General features: G+C 43.0%; 1 protein-coding gene across 5 annotated transcripts in view; it reads left to right on the plus strand.

The window, feature by feature from the left end:
• Positions 1 to 22,108, plus strand: part of LNX1 (ligand of numb-protein X 1) — a 199,445-nt gene that overhangs the window by 99,968 nt on the left and 77,369 nt on the right. The window lies entirely within an intron of this gene.

Below are 22,108 nucleotides of genomic sequence, written 5' to 3' on the forward strand. Positions count from 1 at the left end.
CAGAACTTCCTTGAAGCAACCTGTAAAACACACCTCTGACAAATTCCACTGTCTTTGTTGGGGTTCACGGGCCAAAAAGAGCCTTAAATCACGCCCAGCTGGGCATTCTGGGCTTTCAAATGAGGAGATGGTTTGCCCTGGTCCGACTTCTCCATTTCCCCTTCTCTAGATAAACGTCATGCAACAGCACTGGCCTCCTCCCTGCTGGCTTCAGCCAGACTTGGCCATGAACTACACAGCCTGGGGAGGCATTTTTTTTTTTTTTTTTTGCGGTACGCGGGCCTCTCACTGTTGTGGCCTCTCCCGTTGCGGAGCACAGGCTCCGGACGCGCAGGCTCAGCGGCCATGGCTCACGGGCCCAGCCACTCCGCGGCATGTGGGATCTTCCCGGACCGGGGCACGAACCCGTGTCCCCTGCATCGGCAGGCGGACTCCCAACCACTGCGCCACCAGGGAAGCCCGGGAGGCATCTTTTTTTAAGGGCACAAGGCATATCTAGATTGTTGCCGTTGGATTCTTTCTTGTGTGAATGAGTTGGAAGAGGGTTGAGGGAGAGGAGTGCAGTGGGATGACCTCAGCATCCTTTTCCTCCCCACTTCATTTGCACTGTGTTAACGACTCCCAACACTTTCCAAGTTTAAACCAATAGGGCGAATTCTATGGGTTTGCCAGGAAACGCTTTCCAAGTTGAGTCTCAAAGAAATTGTTTCTTTTTCATCAAAATTGAAGCGGGAAAAAAGAAAAAACTGCTGATCTCTGGATTTTTCTCATCGTATGTTTTGAGAATCTGAAGTTGAGTTTAGATTAGGACTTAGAAGGAAGGAGAGAGAGTTTACAGAGGAAATGGAGTGAGGTGGAGAAATCCTATTCCAATGGAGAGGAGCAAAGCCAGGGCCCGTCTGGGTTCAGTGACTCTCGATGTCTTTCAAAGCGTGGCAGTTCCACACATGTCTAGTAGGGCATTTTTCCCTAAATCTACAACTTGTGCATTTGGAAGGAAATTGAAGCCGCATGTTCCTGATTTATTTACACTTCACTCATCAAAATGGTGCTTTGTAATGATTCTTTGTCCAAAGAGCATAGTGATCCCGTTTAATGGTCTTATTTTTCTCCTTGAGAATTAGCAAGTTCTCTTTTGCCAGCAGAAACGCACCACCAGTCCCAAACCATTTGCTTTCTGGTCTAAAAGGCAAAACCCGAGGGCTTCCAGGTACCACTTCAGTGCTTGGCAAATTGTGTCCTGATTATGTCAGGTGGATGAGAGACAGTGGGGATTTTTTTTTTATATCGGGCCTCACTGATTGCTTTATGTTTGGTGATTTTTTTTTATTTTATTTTTATGATAAATCTCAGCACAAAAGTAGAGTCTAAGGAATCCCCATGTACCCTAATACCCACCTCCAGTAATTAACAATTCATGGATATCTGTTTTCCTCTATATCCTCCTTTGAAGCACATCTCGAGCATCATACTTCATCTGCTAATACGAAACGTTTTAGTATTTACCTCTAAAGGATAAAGATTCTTGAGAAATGTAACCATAACACGAATATCACACCAAAACAACCATAATGCCTTAATATCGAATATGCAGCCAGTTCAAATTTTCCCTTTTGCCTCATAACTTTTTATAGTTTGTTTGAATTGTGATCTAAATAAACTTTACACATTACAGCTGGTTGCCATATCCCAAGTCCTCCTCCCTTCCCCCTCCAGACTCCATGGAAACAAAGGTGTTCTTGAGGGAAATTCTGAGGAATATAACTTTGGAAAACTCCCAATACTGGGTTAGTAGCTGAAAAAGAAAAATACAGCAATTATTTTAATTTCCTATCAAATTGAAGGAAATGTAAGGAAGACATGGTCCAAAGCACTGAACAATCTTGTGAATTTAACCAAGATGGGTGTTTTCGATGACCTTGTCACCCAGAAGCTTTAAGAGAGGGAACTTAAAGAGGATGGGGAAATACCTTTTCCCTAAGGTGATAATCTCCCAATTTTTTCATCACAGACCTGTATCAATAAATTTCTTCATATGCCTGTCATACGTATGATTATTTATAAATTATGCACATGTAGTACTGTATTATATCCATTATAAGACATACAAAAATATTGTTAAAGGATCAGGAAATTCTACATAAGAGTTCTATTACCGTCTCCCCACATTCCTCACGGGTGTCATCACTTTGGAGACCGCCGTGGAGGAACAGGCTCTCCGGACTGGTTGGCATCAGAACACAACCCCTTCATTAAAGTAAACAGGAAATTTCCCACTGCCAGTCTGTGGGATTGGCCTTGGAAGGGCAGGAAATGGCCTTTATCTGCAAGCCAACGAAAACTTGCAGGCGAGAGAATCGGACCTCTTTTCTCCTAGTTATTTTCCCCTTCTTGACCATCATTCCTTCTTTTGCCTGGCCCACGTGGACCCCACTCTCTTCCAGCTTCCTCTACCCCGAACTGCACCTGCTTTCATAAACCGCAAGAGTGGGTCCAGGGGAGGCTCCAGGGTTATGAAAACTGAAGCATTTTTTTTTAAATTTAATTTTATTTATTTATACAGCAGGTTCTTATTAGTTATCTATTTTATACATATTAGTGTATATATGTCAGTCCCAGTCTCCCAATTCATCCCACCACCACCACCCACCCCGCTTTCCCCCCTTGGTGTTCATACAGAAAACTGAAGCATTTAGAGGAGTCCTCTTCAAACAAACAAACAGAATCATGAATTCACACTGACTAGGTCCCTGGTCAGGTTCTTGGAAGGGCTCATGCATGCCTTGAGGTATAATCATAGGTCTTAGAGTAACCCCCCTTCCGGTGACAGCACTGAGATACCAACCGTCTGTCTGTGTCCCTCCCCCTTCTTATTTCTCTTTCTCTCTTAGTTCCCTACAGAACTTGCTCTGGGAACTCTGGTGCCCTTCTAAGCCCACTGCTCCTGTGTTTAACTCCTGCCTATCCAGAGCTTTCTTGATCAGTGGGCCAAGGGAATACCTGTGGCCCCTTCCCCACCCTCTTCCTTCATTGGCAGTTCTACCCGTAATCAAGTGGCCCACCACTTGAAGGTTGGAGGCGAGATAACTTGGTGATTAAAGGCACATGCTCAGGAGTCAGGCTGACTCAGCTTCCTATTCAGTCTCTGCCAGCTGAGCAACCTTGGGCAAGTTACTTAGCCTCTCTGAGCTTTTTCTCATCTATAAGTGAGGGTAGTAACACCTCTCTCACAGATTGTGAGTATTGAATGCAGTTAAATAAAGCATTTAGTACAGTTCCTGGTACATAGCAAACCCTTAAATTATGGGTTTTATTAGTAGTAATAGCAGTAGTTATTAGAACAACTCATCAATTCTAAGATACTTCTTAGTACGAGAGTAGGCTGCATCTTGTAAGTGGCACTATACAAAGATAATGGGAAGTGCGTCTTTTTTCTATTTCTGTAAAATAATGGTGCACCTACAATAGATGGAGTCTTTGATTTAATAACATCTGATAATAACTAAACTTCGTCCACTGTGAGCAGGGATGGGCTAAGGTCAGGGAAATGGAGTTGTTGAAACCATACATTCCCTCCCTCCTTCCCTCCCTCACTGAAGAGGTAGGTAGGTGCCTTACCTGAGCTGAGAAAGGGGTGACCAGCATTCCTGGGTGAAGCCTGGGGAGGCACCCGAGCCATCTGTCAGTGGATGAGGGCCTCGCCTCCTACACAACTCTGCTTCCGTGGTGGGTCCTTCTCTCTGGACCTTCTTCCACGCTTCCTCCCTGCAGTCATTCCTCACCACTTAGCTCCTTGTTACCTTGACATTGCAGCTCCTACTTCTCTTTGCCTCTTTCCTACCCATCTTCCCCCTTCCCCAGTTTACACAGGAACGCTGGATCCAGCATGTCTCTTGGCTGGTGGAGTCCGTGGCCCAGAGCCGTGGTTTTTTTCCGAGCCAAAGGGGGCTGTGGAGATGATCCAGCCCAGTCTGCCCATTTTGTAGAAGAAACTGAGGTCTAGTAATTCACCCAAATAACTCAGTCCTACCAGTAACAAGCTGTGTGACCTCAAACAAGTCATGACATTTTTGGGGAAACAGTGCTAACACATTCATTATTCTAATGTTTCCTCAGGAAACAATAAAACTGGAGTTAGTTGTTAAAACTTGAACAGCTTTGGGCAAAGCAATGGCATAGATGTGATATAACGATGCATGGGACCACACACGTTGCCTTTAAGGAAGCGAGTGTCCTCTGAGGGTGTATGAACGCCTGGGCATGCTCAGAGAGGCCTATCGTGGGACTTCCTTGATCAATTTTGTACAAATGCAACCTGAGACCATTTGACAATAATACAGCTTCGTACTGGAATGTGGCAATCCGAGGATTTTCATATAATTCCAAGGCTTTCATATACAAATGGTGGCAGCAGAGAGGCGGAGCCCAATCGTGAAGCAGTTACAATTAAAACCGTGGCTTCAGAAGTCACTCCGATCTGAGTTCAAGTTCTGACGCATCACTTACCAGCTGTGTAACTTTGGATAGATTAATTACTTAACTTCAGCTGGGCCCCAAGTTTCTCATCCTTAAATCAGTTTTTAATGATGGTACCTACCCCATGGGGTAAAAATTAAATATACACAGGAAGCACTTAGTAGATGCTTGGAGCATTGCAAGGACGCTGTAAACATTAGCCATGGTGATGGTAAACTACCTCATTTGAACCTCATAGCAAATGTAGTGAATCCCCATCTTATTGATGAGACAACTAAGCATCGTTGAGGTTAAAGAAGTTCCCCAAGATGATCCAGCCATCCTGGAATGCAGGCATCCTGATTCTAGGACCAGGGCTGCTTTTCCTCTGCATCTCCCTTTGCTGCCATGGAGATGGCATTGCTGGGGTGTGTCTCAGGTTGTTCCAGGCCTTTACAATTCACTAGAGCCAGGCTGGGGGACTGAGATGGATTCTGAACCCAAAAAGTAAACTGCTTTATAGATGAAACTTTTCTGGGTGAAATATTTGGGTAGTTTCTCTGGCCAGTTGAAATTACGCTGAAGACTTTCTAGCATGGACAACTATTTTTTTCCACTGGAGTAGGCATAAGGGGACTGACTACAAGTGGTCCCAAAGACGTTCTTTAAAGTGGTCAGCCAAAAATGTTTTTTGGCCTCATGAGCTAATTGACGATAGATTAAGAGGATCAAAGGGATTCTGTTGCAAATGCATTTGGAATAACCCTTCCCTCCAAGATGCTGCTGCAGTTTTTATAGAAAAACATCTGGGCACCATCAAAAGTAGAAGCTCCCTCCACCCTCACTCCCCACCCCATGTGACAAACCCTGTGAAGGTCGGAAGTGTCATCAGGGATGTGCAAGTCATGTAGCATTATGGTCATGAGTGTGGACTCCAGAGAACCAGACAAACCCTGGACCTGTCACTTGCTGAGTGTGTGTCTTAGCTGCCCTAACCTCCGAGATCGGCCTTATGGAGGACTAAGTTGAGATCACATGCAGCTCCAGTACCATGCCTGCCACATGAGCATTAATGACCAATGCGAGCTCTTCTTACGCTTCCGTCTTTGCTACTCTACAAGCAACTTCCTTTCTTTGCTCCCTGCGTATTTTTCTATTTTAAAAAGATACCCATGTGGTGGTATTGGGTGGTGGTGTCAGTGTCTGAGTTCTAAAGTCTTCTCCCTGAAGAGGTTCCCCTCTTTTGGTCTCTTTAGATTCTATGCAGGATAGCAGCCCAACTCCATCAGGGAATTATAATTCCTTTTAACATCACAGAAAAACGATTCAACCCCTGAGAGGTACTGATTCTCCCTGAAAAGGCCCCAAACACTTATAGTTAGCTTCAGAGAATTTAAAAGTCCAAGTAGCATCTAGACGGGAATGGTATCTAGGACTCAAATACAGGATGGTTGAGGGTAAAGGAGACTATGAAAAAGCATTCTTTGTGACTCAGGCATTGTTTCTTTAGTTACAGAAGAACCGGACAATATAGGCTATTCTGTGGGAAATGTGGTCAATTTGTTTGTTTTTTAATCCCCCATTCAGTTGCTTGGCATCAGTAAAGAAAGCATCCGGTCAATGAATTGATTTTCTCACCTTTCACTCACTTTCTCTGCACGCAGGTCCATCTCCCCTTAGTTCCTTGGTTTGGTTGACAGAGTTAGATCAAGGCATGTGGACCTCCAAGGAATCCAATGATTTGGTTCGCCTTCAGATTCTTTATTTAACAGAAGCAGGGAATTTCTATTCATGAAAACAGTACCTTACAGAAACAGACTGACTGCTTGGTACAGTAGACATAAATTAATAGTCTGGAAGAATCCAGCGAGACATTTCCCACTTCTTAGAAGTTCTCATTCTCTGTTCAGCGTTTTGTTTTATAAGTGTGGGGGTTTTTTTGTTTTTATTTTCCAAACTAGGCAACCAATGGTAGATGAATTAGTGTGCATTTAGGTAAGGAAAAGAAAGCATTCATTTCTGGGAAGCGTATAATTTAATAAATATTTATTGAGTGCCTATGAAATAGCAGGCATGCTCGAGACTGAGGATTGTGCAATAAACATATATTCCAGTGAGAGGGCAGTAAGCAAGACAATAAATAGCATATCAAATAGATAGAAGCGTTGTGAAATAAAACAGCATCTCTTTGCCCTGGTTTATTGCTATAAGGAAGACTCTCTTACATAAAGGAAGAGACACTTGAGCAGAAACCAGAAGGCAGTGAGGGAGGGAGCTGTGAGGGCATCTGATGTTGGGACGAGCGTGGGCTTTGGAGTCAGGCTGTGCTGTTCGCAAACCCTAGATCTGACACTTTCTAGTTCTATGTCTCCTTACGTGGCCTTAACCTCTTTGGCCTCGGTTGTCTCATCTGTGAAATGGGAATGGTGAGTCCTACAGCACAGGATTCCTGTGCGTAGCCAGTGATACCCACGGAAAAAGAGCTGGCATCTGGGAGTGCTGGGCGATGTAACTTCCCGCTGCTTCTGCTTTCATCTTTCTTTGCTGGATTATTCCTGAACGAGGGTGGGGGAGGGATTTGTACCTAGTTAAACCTTACTCTGGGTCTCAATGAGCTCTGAATATAGTTTACATTGGAACGTCAAATACCAATGACCTCCCTCTCCACACACCCCCATTCTTGTTTGGTGTGAATTCATGGTTAATTTTCTCATCCCTAGATTGTGTTGTTTTCTCTATTTCTCCAGCTTGTTCATATCATTGTCTTCAGTGGATTCTCTCCAGTTGCAGATGTGTCTGTGTCTAACCTAACCTAGTTTATTTCTTTTTCTTCCACCTGTCTCCCATCTTCTGTGGCTCTCTCCACCTGGGTGTCATCCATAAATGTTCTGACACCCCATCTCGGGTCATCCATCAGGGTAACGATTGAGACTGATGTGATGGTGGATTGTTAAGACACCTTCTGAAACACGTCCCTATGACTGTGCTTAATACCTTCTTTGTTTGAAATTTCTGTCCATTTTCAGCCCCCCTTCTGAATCTTTAGACTCCTAGTGGAAATAAAATCTTTCCCAAGACTACGGCATGTTCACCTTAATGCCCCCTTCCCCATCCCTTTACATTCTTAACTACAACAAGAACTGTATTAAAGTCTTCAACATAATCTCAGACCGCTCATGTGCGGTCCTCTAAATGCAGATTGTTTTGTTTGTTCATCCCTGGTATTCTGAACCTTTTACATTTTGCCTCCGTAATGTTTATTCCTATATACACTAATTTTTCACTGCCCTTTCCTTCTGTTTTCTTTCTACATCACTATCACATGTTGTTGGTCTTTTTCCAATCTTCTGACATCCCCCTGTGTGCAAGGTAATTTTTCAGAAATAATTATTCATCTTTACTGCACCATTGTTCAGTAAGCATGTTAGTCAAATTCTTTTATTCCCCGGGGGTATATGTCATCCGGAGCAGCTGATTTATGTGTGTGTGTATTTGCCAAATATTCCTGTACCTAATTTTTTCTTGTCAAAACTTCTCTGTGTTAGTTTAATTCTTCAAATTTTTATTTATACTTATTTATACTTATAAAGATATTTTTTAAGGAGTTTAGCATTTCACGTGTTAACATTTTCATTTCAGTGTTTGTGTGTTTTAAAAACATAGATCTGTGTTCTTTCAAGCTTCTTGGCCTAATTTTTTTATGACTCGGTGAGCTTACAGAGTTTAAAGCTATTGCTAAGTGTTAAATCCTCCTGTTTCAACTTATGTGTGTTCTTCTCTGTTGAGCTTAATAATGTCCATTGTCTGACTGTTCTTAAGTACTCAGAACTGTTTGGTGATCCTAAGAGTTTCTGACACACATCTGAATAGATGTCCTCTTTTTCCACTTGATATAAATAGAGACTGGAATTAAAGAATTATGAACTGTAAATTTCTTTCAGAAAAAAAGCAATGGAATATGCTGATCAGCTTTTTAGAAACCAAGTCTCATCTTCCCAAAGTGTAGAACTTTCCACCATGCGAATAATTTGGCACTGGTTTTTCACTCTTTTCCTCCGAGAAATCATTGTATTCAACCCAGCCTCTCTTTTTTAACATGACCTTGCCAAGTCGAATGATTTTAGAGAGCATTTTGCTGAAGTTTATTCTGTGTCCTGACTTGGTCGATACCTCCACCCAGCCACTGGAGAAGCCTCAAGTCATAGAACACATTCCTGCCAGTTATTTTTAGAATCTATTCCAATGCCTTTATTTTACTAAAGACAAATGTTTGACCCCAAAAAGCAAGGACACTTAAATCTGTAACAACTCTTTGCCAATGATGACTCCAACAGAAAGCTCTGTTCCTGATGCAATAATCCTTCTTTTTTTAAAAATTAATTAATTAATTAATTTTTGGCTGTGTTGGGTCTTCATTGCTGCCCGCAAGCTTTCTCTAGTTGTGGCGAGCAGGGGCTGCTCTTCGTTTCGGTGGGTGTGCTTTTCAGTGCGGTGGCTTCTCTTGCTGCGGAGCATGGGCTCTAGGTGCGTGGGCTTCAGTAGTTGTGGCTCATGGGCTCTAGAGCTCAGGCTCAGTAGTTGTGGCGCATGGGCTTAGTTGTTCCACGGCATGTGGGATCTTCCCGGACCAGGGCTCGAACCCGTGTCCCCTGAATTGGCAGGCGGATTCTCAACCACTGTGCCACCAGGGAAGTCCCAATGCTTCTTAATGAGCTTTGCAAGCTGGTGTAGCACTTGACTTGGAGGCTGGTGTCGGAGTACATTTAAGTGAAGCTGCATTGTCATTTGAAGCTGTCGGCAAGCACAGTGTAGTTGCTGTGCCATTTTATTTTATTTAAATGCATTGGATGTGGTATTGATTAGTAGCCTGAGCAAACAGAACTGGAACAACTCAAAATAGTCAACATCCAGTTTTAACTGTGGCCAAGTCAACCTTTGTCATGAATGATCCATGCAAGGACAGCAGAAATTAACACCAACTACCGCTAATGCAGTGGTGGATTCCCCTGCAGCTTACAAGAAGCTGTTGTCACTCTCCTCTGAAAGCAAGTTTTACTCTTAAAACATGCAGTAAACAATGGCTTTGATAGCATCAGTTTTAGATAACAGAAGTCCTGGAACTTGGAGGCTTCTGATCACTCTAAAGGGATCACAGCAGTGGTTAGAGCAAACAAGTGAGAGCTGAACCAGTGTCTGCAAATGAAAGAATGTTTGTATAATCTTGTTCCTGCTACTAGAAGAAAAATGTCAAAGTTCTAAAATATTACTTACCGAGCCCCAAACTAACCACGCCTCCACTCAGGGCCACTTTCACCTGAGACAGTCTGCATTCTGCCTGCAGAATTTGTATCTCTCTAAATAAACTTGCTTTCACCTTTAAAAAAAAAAAAAATTAAATATTACTTACCAAAGTTCTAAAATCTTATACTGAAACGAGTCATTTTTAAAAGAACTAAGGAACTTGTGAGCATTTATCAGCCCAGACATAACTCGTGGGTAGATATCTATGTACATCTTAGGGACAGGAGGTAAAATAATGTTCCCACTTCTTGAGTCTCTGCATGATTAGAGGGCCAGAAGGGTAGGAAATATTGCTGGGGACCTTCTGGGAAGGGAACAGTGCACATCTCTCTAGCTCAGGTCTAGCCTTGGGCAGCTTCACCTGGCAGAGGGTCCTTGTGGCCCCATTCATGCCAGAGGGAGCCCTTCACCCGTGTGGGCTCCTTAGATAAAGCAGGATGGTTACACGGCTGATCCGATTTTAGGCAGGAAATCTACCTTATTTAAAGCAGAAAAAAGAATTGAAATAGATTAAGCCCTTGGAACTGACCCCGCTTTCAGTGGGACCAAGTTGATTTCATCCTCCTTCTGGAGCCCCTTCAGCCAGTCGGCTCTCTGGGGGTCGGGCAGGTGAAAGTGCATGAATGTCAGTCGGCTGTTCGGCTTACTCCCTCTGATTGCTTCCAGAAGGTGTAGGACATGTTGTCCCTATTGAGGGTCTTCAGTTACCTTTTTTCCTCCACCCACCCCGCCTCTCTCTCCCTGCCCCCCCCCCACAAAAAACAGCCCTTGTTCCGGTGTGTTCATGTTTGGCCTTTCCTGGCCATGTGAAAATCATGAGACTAGACGCTAATGACACCTGCATTTTGAATCTTGTGTCATGTCCCCAGTGAGCTGTACACCTGCGAATTTGAAGTCTCTTTCAATCACAGCTTTTGAATTGCAGATGAATCCAGCAAGACTTGGGCTACATGGGGAAGAGCTTTTATCCAAACACATGCTATGATAGTGGGCTTAAGCCGTCCGGCAGAGCAAGCGGATTGACTGCTTTTCTAACATGTAAGACAACTCAGATTAATTGGACCAAATTTGTAATTTAGTGCTTTTCCAGAGATGAACCCTAATCCATTCAGCAAAGAAGCATGGGGGTTCTGATCTCCTACCCCACCTCCAGTTATGTGTGTGTCTCTTTCCTGCATTTCACCTGGAGTTAGGAGCCCCAAATGCAGCAGAACCATAAAGACAAGCTGTTCTAAATAGCAAAAGATGGTGGTGTCAAAGGTGTTTTTCTGTCCCTGCTGATCCTGGCTTTTAGGCTTGAGGGTGAGGTCTCACTCATCGTAGTGGGTTTGTGGCCAGGCTAGTAGAAAGGGGTGCAGATAAAGCCCAGACACCGTAGTGTCCCAGCCCCAGGAGCCATCCAGGCACTCACCCTGAGGGCCCTGTGTATTACTCACTTTCGATTCCTCTCTGTTCTGGGTAATGGGCTTGGGAATGGGCTTTTTTGTGATTGTGGGTTGTTTTTCGGTTTTTATGAGACATTTATATTTAGCCAGTGGCTGATTGAAACCAATTACTATGCAAATTTCATTACATACTTTGGGTCCCCTAACATTTCACATTCTGAATGAGAATAGAGAAGCAGTTACTGACAGTGGCCGAGCTCCACCCAGCCTTAGGATACTGTCTCAGATCAGCCCCTGAAAAGAAGGAACTGGGTGGACCAGAGTGTGTATTTTTATGAGGAAGGAGTGCTACTCATGGAGAGCTCTTTCCATTTTCAATGGCAAAGACCTTCTCTGCCTTGGCTGTGTGATAGGATGTGGTTTGCTGGGACTCCTGTCAGACGGGGAGGCAATGCAAAGGAAGGTGCGAGGGCTGCCCACTGCTGAGGAACTTGGGCATCACTGAGTCTCATGAGGCTGACGGCAGAGCCTGGTGGCTGGGTGCAAAGTTGGGTTAGAGAAAGTGGAGGGAGTGAGAAGATACTAACGGAGCCTGAAAAGTGGCCACATCCCAATCCTTTGTAACTTCTCACGATGTGTGTGCATGTGTGCATGAGCACGTGCCCTCCTCTAAAAGGAATAAAACGAATCAATGCTTTCCAAAGAACCAGCGTCTGGCTACCAATTGATAGAAACACCACAGCCTCCCTCCCTCCCTTCTCCACCCAGGAGTAGGACTGGACATAGGATGAGCAATTGGCCCTCAGACAAAAGATTCATTCAATTAAGAAAGGATGAACCTACGGCTATTGTACACATAGAACTTCAAGGGTGTTGTTTACCATTTCGAAGCATTTATAGGCATTCTCACAATGCTTTTATGATTTGCTGGGTGTTTGCATAAAAAGTGCCAGGTGTTCACACACGTGGCTGCCTTTAAATATATATCTTTTTCGCACAGTTTAAGGCAAATCACTTTTTACAGGAAAATCAATGTACCTTCCCCACTGCCACCCTAAAATGCAAAGGGAACAGACCTAGAGGTGAGTCTTTTCACTAGTGGCGTGCTAATGACCAGCTTAGGCTAGAAATAAAGCAATCAAATGAAAGGGTAAATTTTCCTGAGTAACCAGGAAGTGATCGCTGCTGAAAGCATGTTCGCCATACTTAGAATCTGCTACCAGCAGAGAAAGTAATGCTCCTGGGGTTGGAGCAGAAATTCCACCCTGATGCTAATATTTGCATCATAGTGTAATAAATGCAGTCTCCCACATCTTTTGTGGTGTTGTTCACCCAAGGTAATGCATCATTAGGTGGAGAATCAAGAAGAGGAAGAGAGCTGGCTAATTATAGAAAAACAAAGGAGAAATTTCTCGTGAACACTTCCTGCTTCCTCAGTGCAAAGTCTCTTGAGAGGCATTTAGAGCATTCATCCAAGGAAGCTGTGTCACTTCAGTATCTAAAACTCTTTGTAAATAAGTGACGTGAGAACAGAAGCACTAGACTAGGAATGTCGTGGCCTGAGCTCTAATTCCGAGTTGGTACATTAACACTGCTAAGCAAGTTTTGATAGAGCACAATTATAGAACACACTGAGTTCTAGGACAAACGTGGAGGAGAAAGGGGAAACCGTTTTAGGTCAGGAGTTGCTTTTGGTCTAGGCACCCTTCCATTCAGGGACATTGCTAGATACTTTGCTATGACCATTTTGTGCTTGTCTGCCAAAGTAACAGTTCCTCGGGGGCAACCTCAGGGGCCGTACCATTTGTGTTAGGATCGTCTTCCAAAGGAGGGGTGCAGTGAGAATCTCTTCATCTCCGCTGGGTGATGAGTGGTTTCAGTTAAAGGAGGAAATCCTGTTAGGCATTTCCCATGAGATTCCCACGAGAGTCTGTTTGATTTGAACTTGAGGCTAGAGGAGGTATATTCACAGAGGGCATTGCATTTATGTAGATATGGCCTTAGTTATTCTCTGCCTATTTCCTTGTGGTCAAATAAGGAAAACCATGTTATGTGGAATAACTAACTAAACAATGGTAAGACAGTTACTTATTAAAAGCAGGTGGAAAGACTTCAGGTCAGGGTCAAGTGATTAACCCACAAGGCTTACACTGGTGCGGTCCCTGAAAACCTCTCAGAAGTACTGGCCTTGACTAAGTCTAATACTCCAGTATTTGAGGTTACCTTTCTGCAGGATGGGGGTGCTGGTGCCTTTATCAAGTTATTAGATGTTCTACCAAACATAGGAGTAAAGATAGTCCCAACCCCTTGTGCTCATGATCTGAGCCAATAGATGAATGAGAAATCACAGGGGAAATGAGTTTGATGTAGCAGGAAGGGGAGAGTGACGGGGAAGTATTTATTTACTTGGCGTCCATACAGTGCTGGGGCTGGGGAGCCGATTCAGGGAGGTGTGGCTGACCATTGAACCAACTCACATTTCCCTGGCGTTTGTCATCCCTCATTTCATTCCAGTCTATATCAAGGGAGTAACATTATCATAAAAAATATGTTTACCTTTGAGAACGTTAACGTGGTGTTTTAAAATATTCACTAATAGAATAGAATGGTAAAACTAAAAATAAAAATAATGTTCAGTTTCATTACAAATGTAGTGAGCCAATTGATTTTACTGAATTGATTTCTCATGTGCCCTTGTAGGAAAACAGAGTAAAATAGTTTGTTATCCTGGATGGAGGGGAGCTATTTCATTTCTGGCCATAGCAGGATGCAAGTTTTACGTCACGGAAATATTTCAGGAGGAAGACAACAATTGTAGTAGAATTTGCAAAAAGGAGAAAGAATCATGCCTTAAGCAACAAAACAACAAAGCCTGGTCTCAGTTGTTTTCGGGGTCTACAGAGCCTAATTAAACAGGCTGAGCTTGTAATGGAAATATTGGTGGGTCTCATATGACTTTGATTATATTCTTTGTGTTCCTTAAAAAAAAAAAGTCTAAACCTTCAAATTATGATGCAGAAAGAAAAGTCTGCTTCTATTTCTCTTCGGATTCTTTACAGCCACGAGGAATCATAATTATTCCAAGAAAATGATAAACACCTTCCATCATCTCAACTCCATGACTTAACAGAAAAACATTTCCGTCTTACAACAGGTTACCGCTACTGGTTTCTTTCCTTCCACCCACAAGCACAATCGCTTCTTTCCATTTAAATTTTTTTTTTTTTTTTTGGTCCCTCCACGCGGCTTGTGGGGTTTTAGTTCCGCAACCAGGGATTGAACCTGGGGCCACAGCAGTGAAAGCACTGAGTCCTAAACACTGGACCACCAAGGAAGTCCTCATTTTAATTTTTTAAGAGGTCCTGCCTCAGACCTTCTCTCAGTGATCCTTACAGCAGTTCAGCGAGTTAGGTCGAGCATTATCTTGGGCAAGGACACCAGGGCCCCCAGAGATAGCAGCTGGGCCCAAGTGTATGGTTGCTGAAGAGAAAGAAAGTAGAGCAGAAATCATTTGACTCTCAGTGTGGTACTCTTGAGCACTAGAAGAAAGTTGAGATGTTTCTCCTGAACTTTTTCACATCTTTCCCTTAGCCTTCTGTGGCACGACAAATAACTACAATACAAGCCCTAGATGTAACTCCTGTTCTCCCCACGGTCCACTTATGACACTTAAGGTTGAAGATACGGCCCTACCCAGAAGCATAGCACACTGCCAGAGAGGACTTGCAAACTCCTGAAGAATCAGTGAAGCCAACAAAGCTATAATGATGGGAAAATTGGCAGTGAGGCTGATGTTTCAGAGTCACAGCTGCTCAGCGTTCCTTTGCTTTTCTGCTTGGGGTAACTGGACCCTATGTTGACTCATGCCCACGGTCCCTTTGTAAGTCCTATTAAAGTCTCCCATGGGTCTTATGTGGAATAAATTTGTAAAGTATGTTGTGACTGTCTTCAGTGCTACTGATTTGAGTGTATTCCATGTCTACCTCAACCCACCCTAGCTGCCCTGACAACCTGATATTGTCAGCTAGTTGACAACACGTGGGTAGAAGTTCGCAAACCTCAGATTACATTGGAATCACCTGCAGAGTTTATTTAAAAACACAGGTACTTGGCACCCCTCTAACCCGCACAGCGAGGTTTCTCAGCCTCGGAGTATTGATGTTTAGGCTGGGTGATTTGTGTTGGGTGCTGTCCTGTGCATTGTAGGATATTTACCAGCAATCCTGACCCCAACCCGCTAGATGCCACTAGCAACCTCCCCAGCTGTGACAACCACAAATGTCTTTAGACATCTTCAAATGTCTCTTGGGGGGCAAGAGCGTCCCTGGCTGAGAACTACTGTCTTTGGGATTCTAATTCCTCATGGAAGATTGGAGCCCAGGATTCTCTTTTTAACATGCTTCTCAGGCAAATCGAGTTGCTGCGTGTGACTTATGGGGCCTCTTCTCCTCTTCAACACCCCGTGTCCCTCAGCCCCCGCTTCCATGGTCACCTAGAGGATTACTACAGTCTTAATAAAAGGTAAATCTCGGTTCTCCCCTTCCCAGGCCAGGCCAGCTGTGCTGCCCAGAGGCAATTAAATAAACAAAATCCTGCTCTGTGCTGCTGCGTGGCCCTCTCTGCAGCCAGGGAGCATATGGGCTTAAAACCAGAGCCCTTTCCGGGGGAACGTCCCTGCTGTTGTTGTATAAGCCAGGAAAACAATAAATAGGCTCCCCTGATGGGATCTTTGGACCCAAAGGGAGAAAAGAGCATCGGTGTAGCTGGCTTCTGGAGGGGGAAATGTCTAGAGCAGATGATGCTTGCTAGCAACTCCTGGGGCAGCCTGGAGCCTTCCCTGATGGAAGATTGGACCTGGATTCGTGGGCAGGTGAGGTAGCCTCAGCAGAGACCCATCAGCCTGCAGCCCAGCACAGGCTGGGCACTGGCAAAGGCGAATCTGACGCCTTTGCCCTAGCGTGAATGACTTGGATGCTTTCAGGAATTCAGCTGTTTAGTCTGTCTCTTGTGGTTGGAACTTCCTCTCCAAACAGTCGTATTGGGGATGTTATTTTACAACTGGCACGAGCAGAATTTCCTATGGTGACTGTAAGTGCTGTGCTCTGGCCGAGCTTGTGCATTCAAGGCGGGAAGGCCTTCTGTGGGGCTCTCTACCAAGAGCGAACATTTTGTTTAAGCCTGGTTGCAGTTGGCAACACGAGGGTTTCTGGTCTGTGGGTTTCCTTGAGGCTTTATGTTGTAGCCGGTGGCCTTGTGTCAACAGGTGCTTTCTCGAAGAGGACACTGCCTATATTGATGGCATTGGTGTCCTTGGTCCACCTTTTCTTTTTTTAATATAAATTTATTTTTGGCTGCGTTAGGTCTTCGTTGCTGCGCGCACGGGCTTTCTCTAGTTGCGGCGAGCAGGGGCTACTCTTCGTTGCGGCGCATGGGCTTCTCACTGCAGTGGCCTCTCTTTGTTGAGGAGCACGGGCTTTAGATGCACGGGCTTCCGTAGTTGTGGCTCACAGGCTCTAGAGCGCAGGCTCAGTAGTTGTGGTGCACAGGCTCAGTTGCTCCGTGGCATGTGGGATCTTCCCGGACCAGGGCTCGAACTGGTGTTCCCTGCATTAGCAGGCAGATTCTCAACCACTGCGCCACCAGGGAAGTCCCGGTCCACCTTTTCTGAAGAACTTAAGCCATTGCAGTTATATTTAGAAATAATGTTGCCTTTATTTGTTTCTCATTGGAAGGCTGGAATAGATGCTTTGGTGTCCGCCCGTGACTCAGATATTTCTTATAACACCAGAGGCCTTTAACTCCTTTCCAGAAAAAAAGAACAACTGAGGCAGAAGGTGGTTTCTAATCCTCAGAGAGGCCACACTGTGTCTCCTAAGCATCCCTGAAGAGATAGAAATAAATACATCACCAAGATGGTGATGTGACAGGACAAGTCCTAAGTTCCCTCTTAGAACTCCAAGCATTCGTTATGGTCCCACGTCAAGAAAAATGAAGTGCAGAAATCGTGGTTTACCAGCAGCGTGGTTCAAACGTATCACAAACGTGAGGCATTTCAGTCTCACGTTTAATGCTCATTCACAGTTTACACAATGATTGCAAGTTCATTCACCTCCCTTTACGTTCTCCCCAAGCTTATATGTTTACATAGCGGGGAAGCATCTGAGCAGGCAAATGCAAACAACCAGCTTCAAGCTAAAATAATTTATACTAAAAACATTTTGAAAGCTAAATATTGTCCTAACCACTGTCTGTTTCTCTGTGCCTCATCCAGGAAGCTGTGGGTGTAGAATAGGAGACAGACTCGTGTCTGAGCCAGGCTGAGCTGTGGAATGTTAAGATTATTCGGGGCAGGAGAGATGATCTAATTCAAGCCTTCACTTTACAGATGAGAAGACTGAGTCCCTGGAAAATTAAGTGGTTTGCTCTAGAGAACACAGTAAGCTGGTGCAGAAAAAGGACAGGTGGCATATCTCAATTTCTGACCCAGTTTTCTGCAAATCACAGAATTCTGTTGCCCATAAAGTGTTCTTTCCCTGCCTCATGTCCACAGCACTTCCTCTCTAGACAGAAGTAGAGAAGAATTCTCAACCAATGCCAACTGAACTTAGCTTACTAGAGGAAAGAGAAGGCTGAAGTTGCGTGTAGTGTGTATTAGTTTGCTTGGGCTGCCATAACAAAGTATCACAGGCTGGGGAGCTGAAACAACAGAAGTGTAGTTTCTCACAGTTCTCGGGGTAGGAGTCTATGACTAGGGTGTCAGCAGGGTTGTTTTCTTCTGAGGGCCATGAGGGAATGATCTGTTCTGGGCCTCTCTCCTTGGCTTGTAGGTGGCCATCTCCTCCGTGTGGCTTCATGTGGCCCTCCCCTTCTACCCTCTGTGTCCTAATTTTCCTTAAGGACACCAGTAAGATTACAGCCTCCTCTAATGACCTCATTTATTACCTATTTAAAGACCCCCATCTCCAAATAGTGTCCTATTGAGGTACTGGGGGTTAGGACTTTATTATAAAACTGGAGGGACAAAACTCAGTGCATACAGCATAGGTACATGCACGTTTTTGTGCAAAAGAGAAAATGGAAGAGAGTAACAGAGAGAAAGAGAGAAGAACATGAACAAGGTCCCTTGGAGGCCTGTCAGAGAGGCATAATCATTTCCGGCCAGGACCTTGGCGAGAGAAAGAAGAAGAAATAAGAAAGGAAGGGAAGCTGGGCTTCTACCTGGTCAAGTACATGGGCCCTGAGGACTCCTTATCATTGTCTGACAGCGCGGGGTGTACTTGAGCGTGGTGTGTCAGTCTTCTAAGAGAACAGGCTAGGGGTTAGAGCAGCATTGTCCTAGCTGATTTATCTAGTGTGCAATTAGACTACCCAGGAGTCCAGTACGAAGGGAGAGAGGCTTAAAAGGGCTAGTTCTGTACTGCCGTTATGATAGCCACCAGCCTCGTGTGGCTATTGGGCACTGGAAATGCAGCACTTCCAAGTCCAGATCAGCTGTAGACGTAAAAGAGTCAATTTCAGGGATTTAGTATGAAAAAAACCCGTAAATTATCTCATAATTTTTCTATTGATGTTGAAATGATAATATTATATACTGGGTTAAAATATGTTAAAATTTCACTTGTTTTTAAAAATCTTACATTATAAAATATGGTGACTAGGAAATTTTAAATTACCTATGTGACTTTCATTGATTTTTCTTTTGGACAGCTCTATGCTCTTAACGATGCATGGAGAAAAAGACTTGAATGAAATTAAGCTTATACTATATATTTTAAAATATATATTCATATAGTTTCTAACCTTTTCAAATATATATATTAGTATATTTTATGTATTTATATTTAAATATAAAATATAAAAATATATTTGAAAAGGTTAGAAACTATATGAATAAGCAATTTTCTATCTTGTACTTATTTAATATTGTACTTCCTAATGTTTATTCATAATTGAGTCATGTTTCTATTTTATTTGCTATTCTTTAAAACTATGATTTTAAGTTTGTAAGGTAGAGTTTTTCAAACATATGCAAAAGTAGAGAGAATAGTTTAATGAACTCTTATGTGAACATCTCCCAGTTTTAACAATTATCAACATTTTGCAATTTTATTTCATCCCTGTCCCCCCACTTTTCGTTGCTGGAATATTTTTAAACGCATTCCAGACATTATATAATTTTACCCATAAATAAATAATTTTACCCAGAAATACCTCAACAAAATGTTTTTCACTGGCTGCCTAGTATTCCGTCTTTTGGCATGTCATAATCGATTGAACTATTCTCTAGACATAGGGACATTTACTTAGCCATATATTTAAATTTTCACATTTTAACTCTCCTAGGTAATCTGTGATGAACATCCTTTAATATAAATCCCTACTTTTTTAGACTGAAGTCTTAGAAGTAGAATTACTTATTCAAAGTAGGAGATTTTAAAAGTATGATACATATGCCAAGTTGCTTTCTAAAAATTTAAGTTCCTGCTATAAGCTTTTATCAAAGTGCTTCACTTTAAACACTTTGACCAGTACTTTGGGTATTATCAATGCCAATTTGATACATGAAAATACTATCTCATGTTGTTTCTTTAATTATAATATTATACTTTAATTACAACTGAGATTGAACAATTTTTTTCTTCTGTTTTACTGGCTAAGTACATGTTGTCCCTTCTCCCTTCTCCCTTTGTTCTCTTGTTTCCTGGGAATCTCGGTCTCCACATGAATGTAGAAATGTGTGAATGTGATTCTAGTAAATTGGTTGCCTCAAAAATCAGCACCTGTACTATCCTCTTTTTCAGTTGGAATAACGTCTCTTGGTCTCTGGACCAGGGAGAAGACAGAGGCATGGAAAAATTCTCTCTTCCTCCCCAACCCTGGGCAAATTCTGTTCTGTTTCATGAATCAGTGCGTATGGGGCAAAGTAGCTGTTGGGTTTCTCAATCCAACTCCAGCACCCCTATCTCCTAGACTGTGTCAATTCATTGCCTAAGTTTTGGTGTTTTAAGTTTTTTCATTCTCTCTCCCCACCCACCTCTCATGCCTTAATTGTGTTGTGTTGACCTCTGTTTTCACATATGTGTGTGTGTGTGTGTGTTGGTCAGAACTCTTTAGCTGTAGATGTCAAACAAGCAAAACTAGGACGGCTCATACTGAAGACAGCAGGCATCACTGGATCTTGGGTCTCCATGCCTTCATCAGGAAGGTTCTCTCTCACTGTCTCACGCTCTGCTTTCACCTAGTATGGCTTCTTTCACAGGCAGCCTCTTCCTACCAACTGAAATGCAGAGTCCCAACTTGGATTGATCTGATGGGAGTCACATCTCCATCTTGGACACAATCCATTTAGCTATGGGTACCCTGATTGGTAGGTTAGATCACATGCCTTTCCCTTCCCTCCTCCAAGAAAGGTGGTGCTAGGGTAGATATGGTCCACCAGTCCATATAGGCTGGCTTCAGTTCATATTGGTCAATGATCTGTTCTCACTGGTTGCTGTGTAGGCTGTTCTTGCTTTTTATTTATTTTTTAAAATTAAGATATAATTGACATATAACTAGACTTACTGTGGCAATCATTTTGCAGTGTTCACAAACATAGAATCATATGCTGTATACCTGAAGCTAATGTAATGTTAACATCTAACGCCATGCATAGTTATCCAACTTTGTTCTTGTGATGAGAACTTTTAAGGTTTATTCTGTTAGCAACTTTCAAATATACAGTATTAACTATAGTCACTGTGCTGTACATTACATCCCCATTACTTATTTATTTTATAACTGGAAGTCTGTACTTTTTGACAGACCCCTTCACTCATTTTGCCCACATGTGCTACCCCACCCACGCCTGCCTCTGGCAACTGTCAATCTGTTCTCTGAGCTTGGTTTTCTTTTTTAATTACACGTATGGGATCATATGATACTTGTCTTTCACTGTAACTTATTTCGCTTAGCATAATGCCTGCAAGGTCTATCCGTTTGTTGCAAATGGCAAGATTTCATTCTTTTTCATGGCTGAATAATATTCCATTGTATATACATATATCACATTTTCTTAATTCGTTCATCTATTGATGGACACATAGGTTGTGTTCACACCTTGGCTATTGTAAATAATGCTGCAGTGAACATGGGGGTGCATATACCTTTTCAAGTTAGTTTTTGTTCAGATATACACCCAGAATTAGAGTCTGATTATATGGTAGTTCTAATTTTAATTCTTTGAGGATCCTCCATATTGTTTTTCATAGTGGCTTCACCAATTTATATTCCCACCAACAATGCGCAAGTGTTTCCCTTTCTCCACATCCTTGCCAACACTTATCTCTTGTCTTTTTTGATAATCACTAGTCTTTTGTTGTTGTTGTTAATTTATTTTATTTATTTATTTTGGCTGCGTTGGGTCTTTGTTGCTGCTCCTGGGCTTTCTCTAGTTGTGGCGAGCGGGGGCTACTCTTTGTTGTGGTGCACTGGCTTCTCATCACAGTGGCTTCTCTTGTTGCAGAGCATGGGCTCTAGAGCGCAGGCTCAGTAGTTGCGGCACATGGGCTTAGTTGCTCCACGGCATGTGGGATCTTTCTAGACTAGGGCTTGAACCCGTGTCTCCAGATTCTTAACCACTGCACCACTAGGGAAGCCTGATTATAGCTACTCTAACAGGTGTGATGTGATACCTTGTTGTGGTTTTGATTTGCATTTACCTGACAATTTAGAGCATGATGTTGAGCATATTTTCATGTATATATTGGCCATCTGTGTATCTTCTTTGGAAAAATGTGTTTTCAGATCTTCTGCCTACTTTCACGTTGTTTGTTTTTTGCTATTGAGTTATATGTTATTTTGGATATTAACCCTTTATCAGATATACGATTTGCAAATATTTTCTCCCATTCGGTAGGATATTTTGTTAATGGTTTCCTTTGCTGTGCAGAAGTTTTTTAGTTTGATGTAGTCCCACTTGTTTAATT

This window comes from Aethalodelphis obliquidens, unplaced genomic scaffold, assembly GCF_003676395.1.
Source record: "Aethalodelphis obliquidens isolate GAN/ISIS:26980383/991018 unplaced genomic scaffold, ASM367639v1 scaffold6, whole genome shotgun sequence".
NCBI lineage: Eukaryota > Metazoa > Chordata > Mammalia > Artiodactyla > Delphinidae > Aethalodelphis > Aethalodelphis obliquidens.